At 35.3% G+C, this 9,815-nt stretch overlaps 1 protein-coding gene across 8 annotated transcripts in view; it reads right to left on the bottom strand.

Moving 5' to 3' along the window:
* Ca-alpha1T (Ca[2+]-channel protein alpha[[1]] subunit T) overlaps positions 1-9,162 on the bottom strand; it is a 257,504-nt gene extending 248,342 nt beyond the window's left edge. For all 8 annotated transcript variants that reach the window (XM_073979063.1, XM_073979060.1, XM_073979062.1 and 5 more), the window contains exon 1: positions 8,476-9,162. The gene's annotated coding sequence lies outside the window, so the exon portion shown is untranslated. The remainder of the gene's footprint in view (positions 1-8,475) is intronic.
* Between the last annotated feature and the right edge of the window lie 653 nt (positions 9,163-9,815).

Consider the following 9,815-nt stretch of genomic DNA (forward strand, 5'->3'; position numbering starts at 1 on the left):
CTATACCGGTCCACAACTTTCGGTAATTCTCCCCAATATTTAAAAAATTTCTCTAAAATGCTAGGGCGATATCACTTGAATGGGGCATCCAATTTGGTCCAAATTTGGGATCTCCTAATATTTTATCAAAATTTAGTTTAACTTCTAAAATGGTCCATATCGGTCCACCCTAAGGGTACATCCCCCACAAAGGTTCAACATTTGTGTCTTAGTGCAGTTAATTCCTAATCCACATTTTTGTCGGCAAGTTCAAATGTCCAAAAAGGGCCACAAAATTCTGAAGAGACCTTAAATACAATCGATCTGTCCGGAGGTGAAAGTTTCGCTTCACATTGGCTGAGGGTATTTATCTGTCGGCAAAGCCGACTGACACTTTTTACTTGTTTTATTTTCAAAGACGACTCATTTGTCCCCCTTCTATTCTATTCTTTTGTTTAGTCTCGATATTATGCCTATACTAAATTAAGTACATAATTAATTTTCTATGTGGTCTATAAGAATACCACCAATAATTTTCTACACAAGATCAATCATGATGTGTATTGGTTTATTAAGTCAAAATATAATTTTATTGAACTAAGTAGCTACCCCATTAAATGTTTTATATTGAATATATTGATTTTTTAAGACAATGTTCCACAAACATACCAGAAGGGACAGGGAAGACTTCTCTCATAGCAATGAATGCACCCCAATTCATATTAGCTCAATGATATGGGACTATCTATCTGGTGCTGGATATTTTCAATGTTCATCATGAACCTGATCAGTGTGTCTTTGTACATACATACATACACATCCATGAAGTGCAATGAGTGCACGCCGGCTCAAATTGCCCCAATGACATGGGACCTACTGTTTATCACCGAGGCCGAACGGCATGTCTTACGACACCCCTTGTAGAGAAGTTTTACACTACTCAGGAAATGTCGTCAACATTACACTGAGGGGTATTTTGCCACCATTGGAAATTTGATGTTACCTGCCCTGGAGTCGAACTGCAGACTTTCTGAGTGCAAGACGGGTGTGCATTAGGGTAACGACTTTTTTACAGCCTGATACCCATGTATCATATTTTGATGAGTTTTAGCAGATGGCCATTGTAACCAATGCTATTTCACCTGTTATTAACAGTGTATTTACTACATTGTTAATATTATAATAAAAAAAATAAATAAATTTGATGAGTTTTTATCTAAAATTAGATAAAATCTTAATTATAATGTGATTTGAAAAGAAGTACTAAAAGGTACTAAATATGTTGCCCTTTGTATTCGGCAAACGGGATGAGCTAGAATTCTGAAATTTGTAAAGAGTGTCACTGCTGAAGAGTTCGAAAGATGTATCAAGGGTTATTGGAAATTCGAACTATAAGCGTACGAAAAGTACTAAATTTAGAACAACATTGATTTGGTGAACGAATAGAGTTGCAAACCTGAAACTTGGAATTAAGATCACTGTAGGATTGAGATATGGGTCTAGTTTTGGAAATTCGTACTTATGTGTACAAAAAGCACTAAATGGTACTAAATTTGGGTGAAAAGATGCAGCTGGAAATTTGAAATTTGGAATTAAGATTACTGTTGAAATGATAGGGGGGTAGTATTGGAAATACATACTTATGGGTACAAAAAGTACTAAGTGGGACTAAAATTGGATTTGGGTAAACAGATAGAGCTGGAATCCTGAAATTTGGAATTGAGATTACAGTTGGAGTGTAGGATAGAGGGAGTTTTGGAAATTCGTACTTATGGCTACGAAATGTAATAATCGTACTAAATTGTATAATTTGGTAAATGGTATAATTTGGATTTGGGTGAACGAAATTTTGAATTGAGATTACTGTAAGAGTGTGTGGATGCCACCGTGGTGCAATGGTATGCACACCCGCCTTGCACACATAAGGTCGTGGGTTCGATTCCCCGGTCAGGCAACATCAAAACACTTTTCAACGGTGGCAAAATACCCCTCAGTAATGTTGGCGACATTTCCTGAGTATTTCAGCCATGTAAAACTTCTCTACGAAAGTGGTGTCTTAGACACGCCGTTCGGACTCGGTGATAAACTGTAGGTCCCATATCATTGAGCTAATATGAATCGGGGTGCACTCTTTGATATGAGAGAAGTCTCCCTTGTCCCTTATGGGATGTTTGTGGAACAATTATATATGTAAGAGTGTAGGATTGAGGAAGTTTGGGTACGAAATGGTACTATGTTTGGTACATTTTGGATTTGAGTAAACAGATTGGGTAGAATACTTGAGATATGGAATTATGATTGCTGTTGTAGTGTATCACTGAGGTGGTTTTGGAAATTCGTACTTATGTTTACGAAAAGAACAAATTTGGTACAATTTGGATTTGGGTGATCGGATAGCACTGGAATCCTGAAATTTGGAATTAAAATTACTCTTGAACTAAAGAATAAAGACATGGAGGTAGTTTTTGAATTTCGTACTTATGTGCACGAAAAGTACTAAATGGTACTTAATTTGATACAACATGGATTTGGGTGAACGGATACAGCTGGAATCCAGAAATTTTGAATAAGGATTACTGTTGGGGTGAAGATTTGAAGTGTGGAGAAAGTTTTTTTTTTTTAAATTCGTACTTATGTGCACGAAATGTACTAAATGTTACTAAATTTGGACTTGGGGGTATTTTTAACAAGAATGATTTACCCTCTCCCAAAAAAATGTGCCTCGCTGTTGATGTGTAGGGGTGATCTAATGCTGATTTTTTGAAAATCTAAAGTGGTACGAATAGTACTAAAACAAAAATAAATATTTTTATTTATTGTCGTCTTATTAGAACAAATATCATTATTTATATACTTTTTTAATTAATTAAATTAATCGAGCTAAGATGACCTAAGGAGTTTGTATTGAAAAAGTGAATTCTAGCGAAGTACCACACACCCAACCAATATGCTACGCTGGTAGTTAAAAAAATTAATTAAAATAAATATTAATTAAAATTGGTATTAGTACAAACAAGTAAAAAAGCATTAAGTTCGGCCGGGCCGAACTTTTCATACCCTCCACCATAAAATATTCATTCCCGTCCCCAACTTTAAGTGAGTACGTTAAAATGTCAGATAATGTTCATAAAATGCTTCATTCTGGAGGCCCTTTTTTATGGTGCCTATATCTAACTGTTGACAGTTTTTAATGTCAAATAACTCCTAATTCGGTTAAAAAAATAAGCTAGAATCCTCAAAATATCGAAAATCGGTACATAACGTGGGAACTTCAAATGTCATTAACAGCTAGTTCGGAGGTATCTGGGCTATATGAGAATATGAATTTAAATGAACAATTTTTGTTGCAGAATTTTTGTTGACTTTTAAATTTCAAATTACAGAAAGTTCGTCCAAAAAATAAAGCTATAGCACGGAAAATCGGGAGGTTTGTTTTGGGGCTATACAAAAACATGGACCTACGTTCGGTTAAACATTTTAAGTAAAATCCTCAAAGTACCGAAAATCGGGAAGTATCGTTGTAATGGGACTATGTTGAAAATTGTTGATACAGATGTGTGGTGACCACTACAATCTTCAAATGTCAAATTACAGTTAGTTCTGTTAAAAATTGTAGCTAAAATTGCCAAATTACTGAAAATTGGGAGGTACCGTTACATGGGAGCTATATCCGAACATGGACCTATGTTGACAATTTTTGATGGAGAGGTGTTGTGACCACTAAGAACTTCAAATGTAAAATTACTGCTAGTTCGTTTTAATATTGTAGCTAAAATCATCAAATTACTGAAAATCGGGAGGTACCGTTATATGGGGGCTATTCTAAAACATGGACCTATGTCCACTAGTTATATAAGTTTATTGACATTTAAGAACCCCAAATGTCAAATGATAGCTACATCGGTCTGAAAATGTAGCTAAAAACGTCAAAATACCGCAAATCGGGGGGTACCGTTATATGGGGGATATACCAAAACGTGGACCTAGTTCCACAACTTTTGTTATATAAGTTTAGTTACACTTAAGAACCCTAAATGTCAAATTATAACTATATCGGTGTGAAAATGTAGCTAAAAACGTCAAAATACCGTAAATCGGGGGGTACCGTTATATGGGGGCTATACCAAAACGTGGACCTATGTCCACAAGCTTTGTCACATAAGTTTATTGACATTTAAGAACTTCAAATATCAAATTATAGCTTCATCGGTCTGAAAATGTAGCTAAAAACGTCAAAATACCGTAAATCGGGGGGTACCGTTATATGGGGGCTATACCAAAACGTGGACCTATGTCCACAGCTTTTGTTATATAAATTTATTGATACTTAAGAACCCTAAATGTCAAATTATAGCTTAATCGATCTGAAAGTGTAGCTAAAACCGTCAAAATACCGTAAATCGGGGGGTACCGTTATATGGGGGCTATACCAAAACGTGGACCTATGTCCACAACTTTTGTTATATAAGTTTATTGACATTTAAGAACCCTAAATGTCAAATTATAGCTAAATCGGTCTGAAAATGTAGCTAGAAACGTCAAAATACCGCAAATCGGGGGGTACCGTTATATGGGGGCTACACCAAAACGTGGACCTATGTCCACTACTTCTAATATATAAGTTTATTAACACTTAAGAACCCTAAATGTCAAATTATAGCTACATCGGTCTGATAATGTAGCTAAAAACGTCAAAATACCGTATATCGGGGGGTACCGTTATATGGGGGCTATACCAAAACGTGGACCTATGTCCACACCTTTTGTTATATATGTTTATTGATACTTAAGAACCCTAAATGTCAAATTATAGCCAAATCGGTCTGAAAATGTAGCTAAAACCGTCAAAATACCGTAAATCGGGGGGTACCGTTATATGGGGGCTATACCAAAACGTGGACCTATGTCCACAACTTTTGTTATATAAGTTTATTGACATTTAAGAACCCCAAATGTCAAATGATAGCTACATCGGTCTGAAAATGTAGCTAAAAACGTCAAAATACCGCAAATCGGGGGGTACCGTTATATGGGGGCTATACCAAAACGTGGACCTATGTCCACAACTTTTGTTATATAAGTTTATTGATACATAAGAACCCTAGATGTCAAATTATAGCTAAATCGGTATAAAAATATAACTAAAAACGTCAAAAATACCGCAAATCGGGGGGTACCGTTATATGGGGGCTATACCAAAACGTGGACCGATATAGCCCATCATCGAACTTGACCTGCCTGCAAACAAAAGACGCTTTTTCCCAAAATTTCAGCGTCCTATCTCCATTTTTGTGGATGCTAGAGTGATTACCACAGACGGACGGACGGACGGACGTGCTCAGATCGACTTAGAATTTTACCCTGATCAAGAATATATATACTTTATAGGGTCGCAAATGAGTATTTCAATGCGTTACAAACGGAAAAACAAACTTAATATACCCTCCATACTATGGTGGAGGGTATAAAAAATTGTTTCAATGTTCCCCATTTCCATATTAAATATTGTTTATTTGTTTTTTATATATATTCTTCATACGAAGTAACGGACACTTTGCTAGTATCATAAATAATTTTATTTCATATACCATATCAATTAAAAGTGGTTTGTGAGTGACCTTTTTCAATATTTATATGGAATAAAAGTTATTATAGCCAATAATAGGCAAATTCAATTGTGCAACAGGAAATAATCTGTTGAGAAAATGTTTTTTTTTTTTTTTTTCAATTTCAAAGTATTTAAAAATAAATATAATAAACGTTATTTTAGTCATTAATAAGCTGAAGTTCTTTCATTCTTGCTCTAGGAAATCTTTTTTGAGAAAAAATGTCAAAAAGTCATATGCCTAGTGTGCATACCATTGCACACGGTGACACCCAAGATTTGTTAATATATTAACATGAAATTGACGTAACTTTTTGCAACAATATTTTGCCGACCGAGATATACCCTCAGCCTGTGTGATTTCAAACTTTCATCTATGGGCAGTGGTCGGTATCTCAACCAAAATCCTTCTTCCCATACATTATGTATTTGGGAGGTTTTCAGTATTATGTCTTCATTGGGCGTATGAAAAAATATAGAAACATTTAGGACAATTATCTTAACGATTGAGGAAGTTCCGAATAAATACAGACATTTGCTAATAAATTTGATTTGGATTAAAGCGCAAAAGTAAATAACTCTTGGGTAAGGAATGAACCGACATAGTCATTCCTTTCGATAGTTATAGTGCCAACCAGTCGAAATAATATATTGTTGTAAAGGGGCCTACAAAAACTACCTGTACCTAAGGGGAAATTTTAAATTTTTGTGGTGGAGGTACCTGAAGTGTTGTCCGATATAGACTTTGTTGGAACTTGATGTACGTTTGGAGAAATTGTACGAAGTGTAAAGTTTCAGCCAATTCGGATACTTGGATACTCGTTTCGTAAGTAATCGTCCTCATCAGGCATTTTAATTGATGCCGGCAGGGCTTTTTAGAGCTTTTGAGCTACTATCTCAGGAACAAATTGTACCGTTGTAAATGCGCCCGCGAGAACAACTTGTTGCAAAAAAATTCAAAACGTTGGGAAAGCTGGTCTTAAACTGCACTTTTACCGAAAATTTGGTAATTTTGTGTGGGAGATACGCAAATGGGTGGACCAGTTATATGGTCGGTTGTAGTAAAAAATGGTCCAACAACTACAACATTTTTAAAGAAGATTTCATGTCCATAGAGATTTCGAAATGTCGAATTACACCTCATCTGTTGCCACTGATATTTCCTATTAGCTAATTTGGTTGGGAAACGTGGCTAAAACCTTCAAAATACGTTATATTTGAATTTATTGCTATAAAGAAGCTATACCACAACATCAACCGATATAGCGTTAAGATTTGTCTATACTTTTTCACTATAACAGCCTATCGGCTGGTGTTGTCATGTCAATTGATCTTAAAAAACATTGCAACTCTTTACAACACTCCAAAGTTGAAAAACAACCTCTTTCATTCACAGGGACGTGTGTAGAGGAGCGGCCGAGAGGTAATATATCTGTCAGTTAATCGGAATTGACAACATGAATAGCGTGTTTTATTAAAAACACACATGTGTACAGAATTACAGCTCTCTATCTCAATCTTCCAAGCGTGAGGTATATTATGATGGAAGGTATAAAAATTACCCGCGAACAGGTCTTAACCTGTTCTTAAGCCTAAATCTTTGAACTTTTGTAGGGGAGGTATTATCTTCGAAATTGACGTAAGTTTAGAAGAATAATAACGGTGTGCAATGATTGGTCCAAATCGAGGCCTGCCTTCATGAGCGCGGCCGACCGGGCCCTCTTCTGGCAATGTCGGCGTCAGGAAGTATGGACTTTCCCCCGAAAAAAACACATCGTGTTAAGAATCGCCGCAAGCACAACTTGGTACAAAAACTTTCATGCAGATTCGACAAGTGTCGAAAAAATGCGGTTAATCTGTTCGAGAGTTATCGTGCGATCTAGCCAGCTCAAACGAATTTCGTCCAAACATAATTAAGGTCTGAAACCATTATTTGCATAAGGCACAGTTTGGACGTATCAAAGTGTAAATATCCTAAGGACTCAGGGTATAAAAAGTGTGTGGCTAGCATTGCCGCTTTGCAGTTTTAGTCCCTGTGAAGACCGGTAAGAACAGGTTCCTTTTGTCACTTTGAGGATTTTCGTGGAAAAGAAATTTAACAATCGATCACTTTTCCACTACAAAATTTCAAATTTATTTCGAGGGAACCAATCTCTTACATTGATTTATTAAAATTAAAAAGCAAAATGTCTAAATTTATTTCTGCTGTAGGAGGTGACGTGTGATCAATAGTAATAGTGGCGTATGATTACCACAGTTACGTATACGTTACATTCCATCCTTATGTGTGTACACAAAGAAGAATAGCATTTCAATTATTTTACAATGGATCATTGAACAAGTTCCTCATCTGGTTGAAAAAATCTGACTCTGTAGACTACTTTCTCCTTTAAAAGTTTTTATCAACATTACGAAAACAATTAATTAATTTTAAATAACATTTTTTTACAAAAAATAACTGATAGCTTTTTAATTATTGCACAGAAAATTATATACTTTTATGTATTTTAAAACACACATACATACATACATATATATGTACGTATGTATGTACTCGTATTGCAATACAAGTAAAAAGTACACATGGTCGTATATTCACTCTTTGTATATATGAGAATATCTGTGTCCCTGTGTGCGAATAATTGTAAATGTATTGCGTAGCTGTTGTAGGACCGTTGATGTATGAAGTTCGTTCCCGATCATTTAACGAATGTACGTACAGACAAAATTTTGTATATATGTATGTATATTTTTTTAATTCCTCAAAGATGAAGATGAGAAATAAAACAGAAGCAAGGAAAATGTATCCAAAACAATATCAAGGTTTCGTTTCCAACAATTACAATTATTAAAGCCCTCAAGGGGCGGTAGGCGTGGCCATCAATTAATACCTTTTTTTGTTGTTGGTTGTTGTTCCTTGTATTATGGATTATTGTGGTTGTTATTGTAGTTTATGAAGAAATCCAATTGGTTAAAAACTAATTTAATTGCAGCTGTTTTCCTTTTTAAGACAAGACATCAATTATTTTTTACTTAGTTTTATTTATTTTTTATTATTTTTTTTTTTTTCAATTAACACACTTTTCTAATTTACACTAAAATTTTTCTTTAAATATTTTTGTTTGTTTTTTTCCTTTTACTTTTTTGTTTTTTTTTTTTTTAATTTTTTGTTAATTAATTTGGCACAATTATTTTTCTTTTCAAACGTTAACCCGAAAAAATTGCTTTGCGTTTTTTGTTTAATTTCACCTTTTTTTAATTTTCCCTTAATTGTTTTTTATTTTTGTTTCAACTGAATTTTGTGAAAATGAACTGAAAATGCTTGGCTTTTCCTTTTTCTTTCTTTCTTTTTTTGCTTTTTGAATTTTTTATAAGTTAACAACTCTCTGTGTACACCATTACACTTTGGGGCAGGACACATAAAAACACTGCGCTTTCGAGAAAATCGTATAGTTATCCGCTCGGAGGCTAAAAGCCTACTGGATTTTCATCAATACACCAGCAGAGGAATTTCCTTTGTTTTTCTCGCTCGCTTGACTGTTCAACACGGTAATGGAAAGCCCCCAACAAATGTGAATGAATGGCAATGATGTCAGTTGGGTTTTTCTTTTGGAGAATATAGAAGTTTGTTCTCTGGCTGTTGTGTTTGCTCTTGCTGTGTGGTGACGACAGTGGAGACTTATGAAATGTGTTAAAATAACATAGAAAGAACTGTTATGGAAAAAAATGTTGATCATAATAATTTTTGTTTTTGGGAATTTTGGAACAAATAAAGCTGATCGAAAGGAAATTTCGGTTTTGGGTAATTAGCTTTTAGAGTATACCCTCATAGGGTATATTCTAGGGTGGGACAATTTGACCACCTTATTGGGCCATTCACGCTTCTGATTCTTGGGATTGTACGGAACAACAAATTCCACTAGGCCATATGTAGTAGTATTGTTCCACAACATCCCATACGGGACAAGGGAGACTTCTCTCATATCAATGAGTGCACCCCGATTCATATTTAGCTCAATGATATGGGACCTACTGTTTATCGACGAGTCCGAACGGCGTGTCTTAAGACACCACTTATGGAGAAGTTTTTCAAGGCTGAAATACTCAGGAAATGTCGCCAACATTACTGAGGGGTATTTTGCCACCGTTGAAAAATGTTTGATGTTGCTTGGCAGGGGAATCGAACCCCCGAACTTCTGCGTGCAAGGCGGGCGTGCATACCATTGCACCA

This window comes from Musca autumnalis, unplaced genomic scaffold, assembly GCF_047663935.1.
Source record: "Musca autumnalis isolate F117 unplaced genomic scaffold, ASM4766393v1 scaffold_3, whole genome shotgun sequence".
NCBI classification, from domain to species: Eukaryota; Metazoa; Arthropoda; class Insecta; order Diptera; family Muscidae; genus Musca; species Musca autumnalis.